Raw genomic sequence first — 18308 nt, forward strand, 5'->3', positions numbered from 1 at the left:
AGATAGTGCCAGCAATGATGCCAGACGGAACCTGTGCTACCGGTAATAGAATATTTCACCGTCTCTTTTGGGCATTTGACCCGTGCATCAAAGGTTTCGCATTCTGCAAACCTATTATTCAAATTGATGGCACTTGGTTATACGGAAAATACAAGGGTACTTTGCTCATGGAGGTTGCACAAGACGACAACAACAATGTCTTTCCCATTGCCTTTGCTCTTGTTGAAGGTGAAACGGCTGGTGGATGGAGTTTATTTCTTCGACATCTCAGAACGTATGTGGCTCCACAAGCCAATCTCTGTTTGATTTCTGATAGACATGCTTCCATTGAGAGTGCCTACAACAACCATGACAACGGATGGCATGATCCTCCTTCTACACATGTCTACTGTATCAGACACATTGCACAAAACTTTGTGTGTGCTATAAAAGATAAGAATCTTCGCAAGAAGGTGGTGAATACTGGGTATTGTAAGACCCCAATTGTGTCCCTAAGATCCCTCATAGCATCATAACATTGCATTGCATAGCCTCAAGGATCATTGAGCATCTTGGTCCCTTGCCTTTGAGTGGGACTCCTTTTGAGTGGTTTGAGATCACCAAGCATGCTTGAATTGTATATCATTGCTTTTCTCATTTTATTTACTAACCAAAAGCACAAAAATATGTCACTAACATCTTTTGTTTGTAGTTTGAGCAATCACAAGGTCCAAAGCTTCTAGGAGATCATTGGTACAAAGACATGGTCAAGAGGAGATGAAAGCAAGCATGGTAATGGTTCTCAAAGCTCTCATCCATCAAATATGCCTCCCTAGCATCTCAATTCATCATTTTGATCAAAACAAGTCAAAGGGTTTGAGGTCTTGTTCTTCAGAGAAACCCTAATTCATCTGTGTACCATAATGCCTTGCTCAGGAAGCAACCTCAGCCCATGGTCAAATACAATCAAGTTAAGTTCTTTAATTTATCATTTCATGCAGATTTGAACTTATTTGAGTGTCCTCAATCATCAATTCATCAGGATATGAGTTATGGACTTGAAAAGTTGATCAGTCAAATCATCTGACTATTTTGAAATACACTGAGGCCTAACGTTTTATGTGTTGGTCAAATGGAGATGGTTCCAAAAGAAAAAATGTTATTAAGGGCAATATTAACAACTTTCATGTTCATCAAAATTTGATTTGAAGCTTGGAAAACCATCTTCCATTCCAAGACATTATAGGTCATTTTGACTGAAACCCTAATTTTGGGTCAACTTCCCAAGGACATAACTCATTCATTTTTTATGATTTTTAGGTGGCATCAAATGCATTGGAAATATTGAGGTGTCTACTTAAAATGTTATGTTGAACAAAATTTCAAAATCTCAAAGTAAATACATGTGATAATGCAAGACATTATAGGTCCTTTTGGGTCAAAGGCATTAAAAGTAAAAAAAGTCCAACTTCAAGTGCCCATAAATTCTTCATATAAAATCCAAATGATTCAAAATTTAAGTCCATTTTGATTGTCTTAAAAAGATATACAACTTTGATGTTGGAGGTGTTTTCATTTGAAGCTTGCATCATCAAAACAAAAGGGCTTGAAAGTTGGCCAATTTTAGAAACCTTGCCTTGGCATGTTTTGCACATCACACTTTAAACTCAAAATTCATAAATTTCCACACTTCAAATGAGTTTTTGTCCAACATAACATTTGTTCCTTATACAAAAACCTTTCCAACCATTACCCATATGCCTATGCTTGGATTTTCTAAATGGTATTTTCAAAGAGGTGAATGATTAGGTTCAATTGTGGAATTCATGTTGAAATCTTGTTGCACAAGCAAATTCAGAGCAAATTACACGTCCAAACCCTTGGCATTTGAACTCAGCTTGCATTTGGCATTGCTTTTGGGCCTTTTGCATGATCATGCAAGCCCATGCAAGTGGTATCCAAATTTATGCACATGGATCATTCCACCCTTTCCTTGCCAATTTCTCTATAAATAGAGGCTTCATTCCCTCCATTTGGACACCCAATTTCAACCTGAAATGCTGCAGAATTCATTCCCCAACCATCACTAAAGAAGCAAGTTTCATTTCTCTTAAAATTTTCAGATCTCGAATTCAGCTTCATTTGGTTGTATTCATAGATCTAATGCTTCTAAACCTTCACCATACACTTCATTGAACTTCTGTTTTGATAAAGCAAGCAAGGTTTCAAGCTCAAATCACCACAACTCAAACTTGAACTCCAACTGGTATTTTCTTCGATTCTCCTAGTCCATTGACCTATTGGCTGTGATTTTGTGTTGGCTGAAGTCCTCTCAATAGAGGCATCATGTTTATGCTTTTAATTTTTGCAATTCATTGAGTTCATGATGAACACCAGATTTTTCAACTTCTGATTTCTCAAATCATAGAGATCTAGAATGAAAATGGATGGTATAGAGATGATGTACATCATCCCAGCTTTCTATGGATGTATAGATCGCACGTTTTGGTTGCCTTTAGAATTTCTGCATTTTGGTCGGAATCTGGAAGCTCACCGGAGAAGACGGTGGCTCCGGTGGCTCCATCATGTCCAGTTTAAATCCAGACCGTTTGATCTTGTTTCCAGATTGAATCGTGTCCTTTGGATCTTATGACTATCAATAATGCTGGATGCTTCGCTGTTGACTCATGACTTTCATGCGCGCGCATCTCACATCCGTCTGATCAGCCACGTCAATTAATGAGGCTTGATCAGACGCTTGTGGTTTTTTCCATTTTCTGAATTTCTGATTTAATTTCTTTAATTCCATTAATTTTCAAAAATCAATATCTTCTTCATTTTTAATCCAAAAATTATGGGACCAATTGCATTATTTCCCAAATAAATTCTAGTTTCTATTTCTGATTTTTAATATTTTTTATTTTGTCATTTGATATTTTTTGTGAATTTTCTCTTTTCTGTTTTTTTTAATTCATTTTAAATAGTTTTTGATATTCAAAAAATACAAAAATATTTTCCTAACCTATTTGAATGATGATGGATCTATGAAAAATAGTCTCCTCAATTTTTGAATTGATTTGAGATTTATTTGAGATTTTAGTTCAATTAGGTTATTTTTATTCACTTTTAATTGTTTAAAAATAGTTTCTGACTTTTAAAAATGCTAAAAAAATTTGTCAAACTTTGTTTGACCTTGTTGGACTTAGGATAAATCACTTGGACCTTTCAAGGTTGATTTGAAGTGATTTTGAAGTTTGACCTTTCCATTTATTTTAATTCAAGTTTATTTTAAGTATTAAAAAATTTCAAAAATAGTTTATTCTTTTCTTGAATTCCAATCCTCATCTCACTTCTGTTTTTGATTGTTTGACCTTGACTTTCAATGTTATTGGTCAACATATGAGGATTGGTACATGATGTTCCATTTAATGCATTTATATTTCTTTTACCATTTCCATTTCTCTTATTCATCTCCTTCTTCTTCTTCTTCTTCTTTTTCTTTTTTTGATCAATGAGTTGAAGGTTGATAAGTTAGCATTGAATAGAGGGATTTAACCTTCCTTGATTCAAATCTAATTCATCTTGATCAATTGATCAAGTGAATGGCTTTGCATTAAGGATAGGTTGTCTTTTAAATCATGCATAAGGCTTAAACCAATACAAGATCAATTTTCCTCTCCTTTTTGGCATGGCAAGTTGTTGGGACTTGGTTCACTAATCAAGACTCCTAACTTGTGTTTGTTGCCTACATTATTATTGACCGGCCTCAGATAGTTGTGACTTCTACATAAGTCCAATTACGATTGCTTAACATAGCGCTAAATTTGCCTTATGGCACACTAAATACTAACACTAACTATTGATAATTTACATTTACTTTATGCAATTTATTTTTATGCAATTTACAATTCTTGCACATATTATTCATTTGCTTTTTTCCCTTTGCTCATTTGAGCCCATGTTTATGTTAATGCCATTTGTCTTTTGCTCATTTGAGCATATAATTGTGTATACATTATTGTGCTTGTTTTCTTTTGATTTGATTGTTGTGGACCTATGCAAAGAAATGGACTTAGTTTCTAGGACTTTCCCTATGCAAAATATGGAGAATTGGACTTAGATTTTAGGACTTTTCCTTATGCAAAATTGGAGTAAATGGACCTTAATGATGAAGATGGACTAGAAGGACCAAATCTCTAAACTCACTTTTGTCCATTCTTGTTTTACTCCATGGAACTTTTGATGTGTGTGCTTTTGTGCTAGGAGTTTCCATTTGAGCTTAATTGGAGGACCATTGCCATGTTCATCCAAGTGGAAGATACAAGATACATTAAGGATCTCTTGTGAGACTTGTTTGATTGCTTATACTTTGTGGTTGCTTATTCCAAAGGATGGGAGCTACTTGGATCATCAATATGATCTCAAGAGAGGAACTCCTTGTATGGTTCATTTCTTTTCCTTTACCTTTTTGCTTTTGCTTAGGACCTAGCCATTCTTCTTTTCTCTCCACTCTAACCCAAGCCAAAACTTTTGTGCAAACATTTAACCATTGTTTTTCAAACATTAGAAACCTAAGCCTTAGGCTTTTGATTTTCAAACCTTCTCTTCATAATACTTATTTTGAATTGAATCTCTAAGTCAACTTTGACCATATCTTGTACATACTTTCCATTGGTAAATATAACCCATTCAAATGTCTTTTGTGGTTTCAATGGCCACTCTCTTAATCACAACTTTTTTTCATAACCTTTAGCTATTAGGTTTGAGTTATCCTTGTGGTAGATGTAATACTCACCTATGTCCTTAGTGATGGACAATAAGTCTTCCATGCTTATTATAGGGTTAACCCCTCACTAGCATGTTGAAGCTATCCTCACATGGTGGACTTGTGGTTTGGTTGAGTTTTCTCCCTCTGATAACAAAAGACCTTAAGGCTTTCGGGCCAATCAATTCACCAACTTGTTTTGAGATTTTTACCCCAAACTACGAGGTTTTGATCCTAATCTTTTTATAAGATGGTACGTAGGTAATGGGTTTATCCATCCAAACACAAATGTAAATAACTTGTACATGCTCCTCTCATCTCTTCAATCATGTTTGCACAAACAAAATTTTCACAAAAAACAACAACCTTTGCAACAAGTATGAAAAGGGCTCCCTAGAAGTACCTAGGATGTTTTGGGTGCCTAACACCTTCCCATTGCATAACCAACCCCCTTACCCAGATCTCTGTTCTTTTACTAGTTTTTGTTAAAACTATTAGGTTTTTGTTCGCTTTCTAACCATTCCTTTGGATAAATAGAAATGCGGTGGCGACTCGACTTGTATGATTTACCTTGGATTTAGTCAATATCTCTAATGGTAACAAATACCCCGCTACAGAAAAGTGGCGACTCTACTGGGGAACATTTGCCTAGTGGGTTTTGCCAACTTTTCATGCTTGATGTATTGTATTGTTTTGTGACATATTTTTTGTGCAAATTTGGGATTACTGTATTGTATGTAATGATTGATTTGCTTGATGTTAATTCCTTGTATGCTTGGTGATCTTTGTGAGATGAGTTCTATACCCGGACTCGAGTGCACTTAGGATAGGAGAATGGCGTAGTCTTGTTGACTTGTGTGGAGTTATTCCTTAGCAAGTTGACTTGCAAGTCCATTCACTTGGTGGAGGTCATGTTGGGATCAATAATGTCACACAAGTAAGTTGTGGTTAGACATTACTCTTTCCAATATAGACCTTAGAAGCCAAGGACCTTAGTTTACCAAACCCATCTTGGCCTATTCTTAGGATGTAGTGCGAAGGTCATTCAAGTGTAAGATTTGATATGATTGTTACATGATACTACACTCATAAGAGTCTCTCTTGAGAATATTTTTGGAATACGAGTAGTCGTTTCTTCGATAATATCCGAAAGATGGGATGATGACTATGGGAACCTCTTGTAGAACATGTTTGGCAGGTTTAAACCTTAGTACATTCCCTTTGGGTGGTTCTTAACCAAGACTCCATGCTCGTGACTTGCAACAAACCCTTGATTCATGGTTGATCCGTTCATATATCCTTAATATCAATGGAACTTGGGTGTTGATAAGGTGTAAACCATAATCCACCAAAATGGATGATTGATATTAAGGATAATATGATCCATCCCATGACCTTTGTTTGGTGTGCTTTGCTTGATCCTTGAGTGTGATTGTTGCATTCATGCATTCATGCATTCATTTGCATCCATATCATCAATAATAAAGGAAATTTTCAAGGAACTTAAGGGGTTTGTTTGCAAAATTTTCAGACATGGAAAGACAAAGAAGGAATACAAAGAAGTACAGCTTCAGGCAACCAGATCTGAAAGAGTTAAGGAATTTGACATCCTATGTACTAGATCCCTTGGGTTTCAAAGCTCGTTTTGGGAAGCTTCTTCCTCTTCTCACTACTCAGATGGATGAAGGATTGATGAGTGTATTGGTGCAGTTTTATGATCCCTTGTACCGTTGCTTCACGTTTCCGGACTTTCAGCTTTTGCCTACCCTTGAGGAGTATGCTCATCTTGTGGGTATACCTATCCTGGATCGGTTTCCGTTCAGTGGCTTGGAGAATGTTCCTACTTCTCAAGAGATAGCTGACATGTTGCACATAGATGAATCTCTGGTTGGTGCTCATATGACTACCAAAGGTGGAATTCAAGGTCTCCCTTCTGAGTTCCTCATTGCTCAAGCTACTATTTATGGGAAGGCCATGAGTGAGGACGCCTTTGAAGCCATATTTGTACTCCTCATCTATGGGCTAGTGTTGTTCCCCAACATCGACAAGTTTGTGGATGTGAACGCTATTAGGATCTTTTCTACTCTTAACCCCGTTCCTACTTTGTTGGGTGATGCCTATTTCTCTTTGCATATGAGGAATGCAAAGGGTGGTGGCGCTATTGTGTGATGTTTGCCTCTGTTGTATAAGTGGTTTATTTCTCACTTACCTCAGACGGTCGCTTTCAAGGAGAACAAGGGATGTCTACTGTAACACCCTTCTAAAATACCCCAAATGTTTAATAATAAAACAACAACAATTAAATCATACATATCAGAGTAATCATGCATCTCAAGGGTGTCACATAACAACTTCTTCACCAAAAGTCAATATAAAATCAGTCATGCTCAATTTTATTCAACATAAAACTTCTTTAACAATACGCAGCGGATAAAATATTTCAACATCTGTAATTCATCAAAATTAACATTTATTCAACAATTCAAACATCCCGTCCCGATGTTACATCTATCAGAGCATGACCCTCTAACCACACTAGACTTCAAGCACTAGCTTCTATTCGACTCACTGCTCGTTACCTGAAAAATATAGCTGTAAGGGTGAGTTCCTCAATCGGTATAACAAATATTATAGTTTATCATGTGATGTTAAGTAATTCTACACGTTAATCACCCTAATTATATCATGCATTAGGCAACGGCACAGTCAACTCAATTATCATATTCAAACACAACGTAAAGGCAACTCAATAACAACATAAAATGCAACTCAATGAGACTCGACTCTTCATGCATGTGGTACCATTTGGAGTAAAACTCCCAACTTAAAATCATTGCCAGTTTAGTGGGCATCAAGGCATAAGCCTTCAACTTTCAACTTAAAATTTTGCCAATCCAGGCCAACGTGGTGTGAGCAAAAGCCCCATATTTTTTTGCCAATCCAGGCCAACGTGGTGTGAGACGAAGCTCCGACTTAATGCATATGGATGTATATGACACGTACGACTTGAAACTTTAACAACATAATAGCAACAGCAACACAACAGTTTTTCAACCAAAACAACTTAAATCAACTTTGGCTCATCAGCCTACAACTCAGTATTTTTCAACACAACTTAAAATTTAACTTTTCAACATAATTGCATCAACATTTCACAACACAAACCCAACAATTTTTATTCATCAATTTAACTGCAATGAGGCAACTACCAATTGCATTTACAACAAAAAAATCAACTATTTTCCACACTGCAACAGTGTTATCAAGTTTCGCTGCTGACAAAAAAAACCATCATGCACGTCTACGAACAAAATTGAAGGCTTTGAGTCGACCGTAGGGGTCAGCTCAAAGTTCGCGATCGGCGCAAAGGCTCTGCTCAACTGGAGGGAGTCGGCGCAAAGACCCCTTGCGTCGACGCATGGGTCGACGCTTAACTCACGGGTCGGCGCCAAAATGCCTTGCGTCGACGCATGCAGTCGGCGCATGCCCCACGGGTCAGCGCACGCCGACCCTATGGTCGACCGCTCGCGCGCAGACTCAGATTTTTCTGAGTTATTCCAAGTTCCGTCAGCTTCACGCAGATCGGGTTTTCCGGCCGCTTCCGCATCTAAAACCCTTCCTAAGAAAACCTAATTTGTCTTTAATTTAGTAGTGCCGAATCAAGTTTTTAATTGTGATCCGTGCTATAGTCTAACATTTACGACTCACACAACTATCAATTCAATTTGCAGTTTTTAACACGGTTTATCCAACGTCAATTTCAGCATATACAGTCCCAATTAGGGTTAAATCAACGGCTTATCACTACCCATGACATGTTAATCTATAATACCCATTAACCGACGATAAACCCCCCTTACCTGAGATAATCCGGCAATTCTCTAAGCTTTTGCTTTTCCGTTCCTCAACCGTGCTTTTCGGCTCTTTGCCCTTTTTCCTCTTCTCTGCAGCTTCTCTGAGTTTCACGTGAAATTTCTTTGTTAAGAATGAAACCCTTTTCTTTATTCCCACTTATATATATATTCCAATTATTATTATTCCAAAATAATAATAAGAATAGTAATAATAATAATCCAATAATCCAATTTATTTAATTAAATTAATAATTATATTATCAACTTAATTAAATAATTCTTTTTTTTCTTTATTTGGGGTGTTACAACTCTCCCCCACTAAAAGAGTTTTCGTCCTCGAAAACATACCTCAAGCAAATAACTCTGGATAGGACTCTTTCATCTGACTCTCCAGCTCCCAAGTCACATTGCCACCTGCTGGTCCTCCCCAAGCTACCTTCACTAAGGCAATCTCTTTACCCCGCAACTGCTTCAACTCTCGATCCTCGATCCTCATAGGCGATGTTTCAACAGTCAGGTTATCTCTCACCTGTACATCATCCACTTGGACTACATGCGACGGATCATGAATGTACCTCCTCAACTGAGACACATGAAAAACCTCATGCAAATTCGCAAGTGACGGCGGTAAAGCGATACGATAGGCTACCTCTCCTATCCTCTCTAAAATCTGATAAGGACCAATAAATCGAGGTGTCAACTTCTTCGACTTCAAAGCCCGACCAACACCTGTTATCGGAGTAACACGAAGAAACACATGATCTCCCTCTTGAAACTCAAGTGACTTCCTCCTCTTGTCATGATAACTCTTCTGACGACTCTGAGCCATCCTCATCTTCTCCTGAATCATCTTAATCTTTTCTGTAGTCTGTTGAACAATTTCCGGTCCGACCACAGCACTCTCACCGGACTCACACCAACATAACGGTGTCCGACATCTCCTACCATACAAAGCTTCAAACGGCGCCATACCAATGCTCGAATGAAAACTATTGTTGTAGGTAAACTCAATCAACGGTAAATAACAATCCCAACCACCTCCTTTTTCCAAAACACAAGCTCTCAAAAGATCTTCTAATGACTGAATCGTCCTCTCAGTCTGACCGTCAGTCTGCGGATGATATGCAGAACTCAATCTCAGCTTAGTTCCCAAAGCTCTCTGCAAACCTTCCCAGAACTTCGATGTAAATCTAGGATCTCTGTCCGAAACAATACTCGACGGAATACCATGCAAACTTACAATCTTCTCAATATACAACTCAGCCAATTTTTCTAACGGACAATCCATTCTAATCGGAATGAAATGAGCCGACTTTGTTAATCTGTCAACAATCACCCAAATAGCTTTAAAATTCTTACTTGTCCTCGGTAAACCAGAAACAAAATCCATACTGATACTATCCCACTTCCACTCTGGAATAGCCAACGGTTGCATTAGCCCAGACGGCTTCTGATGCTCAATCTTTGACTTCTGACAAGTCAAACAAGAATAGACAAAACTCGCAATTTCTCTTTTCATTCCCGGCCACCAAAATAACTTCTTCAAATCATGATACATCTTCGTAGCTCCAGGATGAATACTCAACCCACTACGATGTCCTTCTTCAAGAATACTCTTCTTAAGTTCTGTAACATCCGGAACACACACCCGACTACCAAATTTCAAAATACCAGTCTCATCAATTCTGAATTCGCCACCTTGACCTTGACTCACTAGAGTCAACTTATCAACCAAAAGCACATCAGATTTCTGACCCTCTCTGATCTCATCCAGAATACCACTTGTTAACTTCAACATTCCCAATTTAACACTATTGTGAGTACTCTCACACACCAAACTCAAATCTCTAAACTGTTCAATTAAATCCAACTCCTTAACCATTAGCATAGACATATGCAATGATTTCCGACTCAACGCATCAGCCACTACATTTGCTTTACCCGGATGGTAATTCAAACCAAAGTCATAATCCTTCAGAAACTCTAACCATCTCCTCTGTCTCATATTCAGCTCTTTCTGATCAAACAAATACTTTAAACTTTTATGGTCACTGAAAACCTCAAATCTTGACCCGTACAAGTAATGTCTCCATAACTTCAGAACAAACACCACAGCTGCCAACTCTAAATCGTGCGTCGGATAGTTCCTCTCATGAACCCTCAGCTGTCTTGAAGCATAAGCTATAACCTGCTTATTCTGCATCAACACGCCACCCAAACCCAACAATGAAGCATCACAGTAAACTTCAAATGGTTCCGACGAACTCGGTAATGTCAGAATAGGAGCAGTAGTTAACCTTCTCTTTAACTCTTGGAAACCTTCTTCACATTTTGAGTCCCAAACAAATGCTTGCCCCTTTCTAGTCAACATCGTCAACGGTAACGCCAACTTAGAAAACCCTTCAATGAACTTCCTATAATAACCAGCCAAACCAAGAAAACTTCGAATCTCAGCAACAGACTTCGGAGCTTCCCACTTAGATACCGCTTCTATCTTAGAAGGATCAACAGCAACACCACCTCTTGAAATCACATGACCAAGAAAACTTACCTCTTCTAACCAAAATTCACACTTGGACAATTTAGCAAATAATTTCTTTTCTCGTAGAACTTCCAAAACCACTCTCAAATGCTCAGCATGCTCTTCTTCCGATTTCGAATACACCAAAATATCATCAATAAATACCACAACAAACTTGTCTAGGTATGGATGGAAAATCCTATTCATATACTCCATAAATACTCCAGGTGCATTAGTTACACCAAAAGGCATTACAGAATACTCATAATGTCCATACCTTGTCCTGAAAGCAGTCTTCTGAATATCCTCAGTCTTCACACGTATCTGATGATACCCAGATCTCAAATCTATCTTGCTGAACACACTTGCACCAACCAACTGATCCATCAAATCATCAATCCTCGGCAAAGGATACCGATTCTTGATCGTCACTTTATTTAGTTGCCTGTAGTCCACACACAACCTCATAGTACCTTCTTTCTTCTTAACCAATAGCACTGGCGCACCCCACGGTGACACACTCGGACGAATAAATTTCTTATCCAACAGATCTTCCAACTGACTCTTCAATTCAGTTAACTCAACAGCAGACATACGGTACGGAGCCATCGATATCGGTCTAGTACCAGGTACCAAATCAATCGAGAACTCCACTTCGCGTTCTGGTGGTAATTCATTTACCTCTTCAGGAAACACATCAGGAAAATTACGCACCACGGCTAGATCACAAATCACCATCTTATCCTTGGCCTCCAAAGTTGCTGACAGCATAAACAACTCTGCCCCATCAGCTACTTCTTCATTCACCTGCCTTGCTGATAGAAACAAACTCTTTCCTTCCTCAATCTCAGGAAAGACTACCGTCTTATCAAAACAATTGATAGAAACTCGGTTAAACAACAACCAGTTCATACCCAGAATAACATCAATCTGCACTAGTGGAAGACACACTAGGTCCATCCCAAAGTCTCTACCAAAAATACTCAAAGGACAATTTAAACAAACCGAAGTAGTAGTCACTGAACCCTTCGCAGGAGTATCGATTACCATACTTCCAAACATCTCAGATACCTCTAACTTAAGTTTCACAGCACAATCCAAAGATATAAAGGAATGAGTCGCACCTGTGTCAATAATAGCTACAAGAGGAAAGCCATTAATATAACACGTACCTCGGATCAAACGATCATCTGCAGAAGTCTCAGAACCCGATAAAGCAAAGACCTTGCCTCCTGACTGATTCCCTTTCTTCGGCTTCCGACACTGACTTCCAATATGCCCTTCTTCGCCACAATTAAAACAAATCACTTCCTTGTGCTTGCAATCAGCTATTGCATGCCCAGTCTTACCACAGCGAAAACACCTCTTCACTTCAACAGTACATACATTACTCTTATGACCAGCCTGACCACATTTGAAGCAAACTATACCAGTAGGAGCACCTCCCCTACTAGTCCTCTGAGCCGGAGCAGCTACTTGTTTCCCTTTTCCAGCTGGAACATCATACGGCTTGCCACGGTTTTGATGTTGCTTGCCTCTGCGATCACTGACAATCTTGTAATGAGCATTATTGTCCTCTTCAAATATCCTGCAGCTATCAACCAATTCAGTGAAAATGCGTATCTTCTGATACCCAACAGCCTTCTTAATTTCAGAGCGCAATCCATTTTCAAACTTGATGCACTTTGAAAATTCAGCACCAGCACCAGTGTAATGAGGATAAAATTTGGACAACTCCACAAATTTCGCAGCATAATCCGTGACAGACATGTTTCCTTGCTTCAGCTCAAGGAATTCAATCTCCTTCTTACCACGGACATCCTCTGGATAATACTTCCTCAGAAATTCCCTCCGGAATACATCCCAAGTAACGACTTCACCTGCCGCGGTCAACCTCTCGTGAGTCTCTAGCCACCAGTCATCAGCTTCGGCTGCTAGCATGTGAGTACCATACCGAACCTTCTGAGCTGGAGTACAATCCATAACACGGAAGATTCTCTCAATCTCTTTCAACCATCCCAAGGCTGCATCTGGATCATGCTTTCCTTTAAACACCGGCGGATTCTCTCTCTGAAAAGTCGCCAAGCTACGTGATCCAGCATCTCCACCAGCATTTGGCAAGTTCTGCACAGCTTGTGCCATTGCTTGCATTGCGGCAGCCATTGCAGCGTCATTCCTTCCAGCCATTTCAACTTATCAATACAACACAACTTAAAGTTAGATTGGTAACAATACACAATTGTTAGACAAAACGACACGACAACTGGCCGGACGGACCGACCTGCTCTGATACCACTAATGTAACACCCTTCTAAAATACCCCAAATGTTTAATAATAAAACAACAACAATTAAATCATACATATCAGAGTAATCATGCATCTCAAGGGTGTCACATAACAACTTCTTCACCAAAAGTCAATATAAAATCAGTCATGCTCAATTTTATTCAACATAAAACTTCTTTAACAATACGCAGCGGATAAAATATTTCAACATCTGTAATTCATCAAAATTAACATTTATTCAACAATTCAAACACCCCGTCCCGATGTTACATCTATCAGAGCATGACCCTCTAACCACACTAGACTTCAAGCACTAGCTTCTATTCGACTCACTGCTCGTTACCTGAAAAATATAGCTGTAAGGGTGAGTTCCTCAATCGGTATAACAAATATTATAGTTTATCATGTGATGTTAAGTAATTCTACACGTTAATCACCCTAATTATATCATGCATTAGGCAACGGCACAGTCAACTCAATTATCATATTCAAACACAACGTAAAGGCAACTCAATAACAACATAAAATGCAACTCAATGAGACTCGACTCTTCATGCATGTGGTACCATTTGGAGTAAAACTCCCAACTTAAAATCATTGCCAGTTTAGTGGGCATCAAGGCATAAGCCTTCAACTTTCAACTTAAAATTTTGCCAATCCAGGCCAACGTGGTGTGAGCAAAAGCCCCATATTTTTTTGCCAATCCAGGCCAACGTGGTGTGAGACGAAGCTCCGACTTAATGCATATGGATGTATATGACACGTACGACTTGAAACTTTAACAACATAATAGCAACAGCAACACAACAGTTTTTCAACCAAAACAACTTAAATCAACTTTGGCTCATCAGCCTACAACTCAGTATTTTTCAACACAACTTAAAATTTAACTTTTCAACATAATTGCATCAACATTTCACAACACAAACCCAACAATTTTTATTCATCAATTTAACTGCAATGAGGCAACTACCAATTGCATTTACAACAAAAAAATCAACTATTTTCCACACTGCAACAGTGTTATCAAGTTTCGCTGCTGACAAAAAAAACCATCATGCACGTCTACGAACAAAATTGAAGGCTTTGAGTCGACCGTAGGGGTCAGCTCAAAGTTCGCGATCGGCGCAAAGGCTCTGCTCAACTGGAGGGAGTCGGCGCAAAGACCCCTTGCGTCGACGCATGGGTCGACGCTTAACTCACGGGTCGGAGCCAAAATGCCTTGCGTCGACGCATGCAGTCGGCGCATGCCCCACGGGTCAGCGCACGCCGACCCTATTTTAACACGGTTTATCCAACGTCAATTTCAGCATATACAGTCCCAATTAGGGTTAAATCAACGGCTTATCACTACCCATGACATGTTAATCTATAATACCCATTAACCGACGATAAACCCCCCTTACCTGAGATAATCCGGCAATTCTCTAAGCTTTTGCTTTTCCGTTCCTCAACCGTGCTTTTCGGCTCTTTGCCCTTTTTCCTCTTCTCTGCAGCTTCTCTGAGTTTCACGTGAAATTTCTTTGTTAAGAATGAAACCCTTTTCTTTATTCCCACTTATATATATATTCCAATTATTATTATTCCAAAATAATAATAAGAATAGTAATAATAATAATCCAATAATCCAATTTATTTAATTAAATTAATAATTATATTATCAACTTAATTAAATAATTCTTTTTTTTCTTTATTTGGGGTGTTACATCTACGGTGGTCCACGAGACTCATGTCTCTCACTAATGATGATATCTCTTGGTACAACCGTGTGTATGATGGTGTGCAGATTATCGACTTTTGTGGTGAATTCTCCAATGTTCCTCTTCTTGGTACATGTGGTGGGATTAACTACAACCCTGTTTTGGCACGTCGTCAGCTTGGGTTCCCCCTAAAGGATAAACCTAATAACATTTTGTTAGAGGGTGTGTTCTTTCAGGAGGGTAAAGATCCCCAAGGCTTGAAAGCTAGGATGGTATGCGCTTGGCGCAAGATTCATAAGAAAGGAAGGAAGGAGTTGGGTCCTAAGAATTGCATCGCTCTGGAGCCTTACACTGCTTGGGTAAGGAAGAGAGCGTCTGAGTATCTCATGCCTTACGAGTATCCGAGACCTGCACCTATGATTGTGGCTGGGCCTTCAACCCTCCCTAATCAAGGAGTAGAGGAGTTGAGAGACGAAGACCGTTCACGTGCTTGGATCCGTGAACGTGAAGAGTTGCTTCAGCAGATTAAGGAGAAGAATACTTTGATTGAGTTCCTTGAGCATCAAGTTATTGATGATCCTAATGATGCATGGACTTCTCTACTTCCTCAGTCTTCCCGGTTCTGGAAGAGGAAGTATGATCGACTCGCCAAAGAGAAAGCAGATATGGAGGCAGCCTACGAGAGGGAGGTGAAGAGGCTTCCCGCATCTTATCTTCCTGCGTCCCGAGCATTAGATGATTGTTTCTAGAGATCCATAGGATGATTATTTTCCTTTCCTCTTGTACATGATTGACAATGCTGTACTTCTTTTTCCTGATATTATTTTATGAGATATTTCTATATGCGATAAATGTTAAATGATTCCAAAAATTTGCAAGTAAAACCCTAAAGTTCCTTTGAAATATAAAAATAAATCATATGCACAAGCATTGCATGCATCATGTGCATAAGCAGGTTTTGTTTCCGGCCTCTTGTCCTGTGGTCTAACTCTGTGCTCTTCATTTATTTTGAAGACAAGCTGACTCACCGGTACTACACTAGAGCCAACTCTTCAAAACTGATGGATCAATTAGAGCAAGAGAACCGTGAACTCAAGGAGGAAGTGGCCAGACTGAGCGCTTTGATGGAATCATTCCTGGCTGCCCAGAGCCAGTCTTCTCCGACGCCTTCAACACCTCCCCAGAGGACAGTTATCTCAGAGATTGTCTCCTCAACTGTGCCTGCAGCCAGTGCATACTTTGCTCCTACGGCAGCCATGCCAACCGGATTCCCCTGGGGGATGCCTCCTAATTTTATGCCTGAGGGTCCTGCTCCAACTTTTGCTTCTACGCCGGCATCTAGCCCAGTATTTGTTGTTCCTCCTCCTGTCGTTCATACCATGCCTAGGGTAGACGACACCATCTATCATTCTGAGCCGTCTAAGGGCCCAGATGTCTATGAGAAGATGGACGCCATGAACGATCAATTTCTTGAGCTTCGCAAGGAATTGAAGACTCTTAGAGGAAAGGATCTCTTCGGCAAGTCTGTTGTCGAACTGTGTTTAGTTCCCAATGTGAAGATTCCTGTGAAATTCAAGGTCCCTGACTTTGAAAAGTACAAAGGAAACACTTGTCCTCTCAGCCACCAGGTCATGTATGCCAGGAAGATGTCTACTCAGACTGATAACGACCAGTTACTCATTCACTACTTTCAGGACCGTCTGTCCGGTGCCGCCCTGAGATGGTACATGGGGTTAGACAGTGCGAACATCCGATCTTTCAACGACCTTGGCGAGGCCTTCGTCAAGCAATACAAATATAATGTGGATATGGCTCCCGATAGGGATCAGCTGAGGGCCATGTCCCAAAAGGACAAGGAAACATTCAAAGAGTACGCCCAGAGGTGGCGAGAGGTGGCAGCACAGATCGTGCCTCCGCTAGAAGAGAAGGAAATGACCAAGATCTTTCTGAAGACCTTGAGTTCGTTCTATTATGAGCGGATGATTGCTAGCGCTCCTTCTGACTTCACCGAGATGGTGAATATGGGGGTGCGTCTAGAAGAAGGGGTTAGAGAAGGACGTCTAACTAGAGAAAAAGGCTCTTCTGCCAAGCGCTATGGGGCGTTTGCAAAGAAGAAAGATAGAGAGGCACATGCTGTGACCTCCCATGTGAAACCAAGAAGACCCTCTGTGAGGAGGAAGACTGTGCGTCCCGCCAGTAACCAGCACCAGGTGGCTCATATAGCACCTGTTTTCAGAGACAATCAACAGTACCACCAACATAGCAACAATTAGCAACCACCTCAGCAATATCAGCAGCAACAGCACCGTCCGCAACAGCAGGCCTACCAGCCTCGAAACAGTAATCAAACTAGCATGAGTTACGAGAGGAAGAGGGTCACCTTTGATCCTATTCCAATGACGTACGCAGAACTATATCCCTCTTTGATAGAGAGGAAACTGATTACTCCGAGAGACCCACCGGCTATACCTGCTAACCCCCAGTGGTGGTATAAGCCCGAATTGCATTGTGTCTACCATTCTGGTGCTCCCGGCCACGACGTGGAGAATTGCTATCCTTTGAAGACCAAGGTTCAAGACCTTGTGAGGTGTGGCATTCTGTGTTTTGAGGACGTAGGTCCTAACATGAAGAAGAACCCATTGCCCGAGCATGGGAAATCTGTTAACATGGTCCAGGGCTGCCCTGGCAAATACAAAGTCAAATATGTCAGTCATATCCGACAGTCTCTGGTCGAGTTGCACCGTTTGCTGTGTGATTACAGTCACTATGAGCACGACCATGATAGATGCCGAATCTGCCCTGTTAACCAATTGGGTTGTCGCCAGGTGCGCAAAGATCTTCAGGAAATGCTGGATGAAGGAGTTATTGAGATTCTTCAGAATAGGAATGTTGACGAAGATGAGCCTGAGGTCAACGTAATTTCCCCGGTGTTCTGGATGCCCGAACATGTTACCATTAAATACGATGGTAGCAAGCAGAAGGTTTCTCCTTCCTTGATCATTAAGCTTGCCGGTCCTGTGCCATACTCTTCCGAAAAGGCAATTCCCTTTCGTTACAACGTTGTTGCTGTAGAAGATGGGAAAGAGGTGCCTTTTCCTTCTTCATCTGTGGTGAATATTGCTGACGTAAGTGGTTTGACCCGCAGCGGTCGTGTATTTTCAGCACCACCGAAGCCTCAACCTAATGCTGATTTTGTTGAACG

This window comes from Lathyrus oleraceus, chromosome 7 (genome assembly GCF_024323335.1).
Source record: "Lathyrus oleraceus cultivar Zhongwan6 chromosome 7, CAAS_Psat_ZW6_1.0, whole genome shotgun sequence".
Taxonomy (NCBI): domain Eukaryota; kingdom Viridiplantae; phylum Streptophyta; class Magnoliopsida; order Fabales; family Fabaceae; genus Lathyrus; species Lathyrus oleraceus.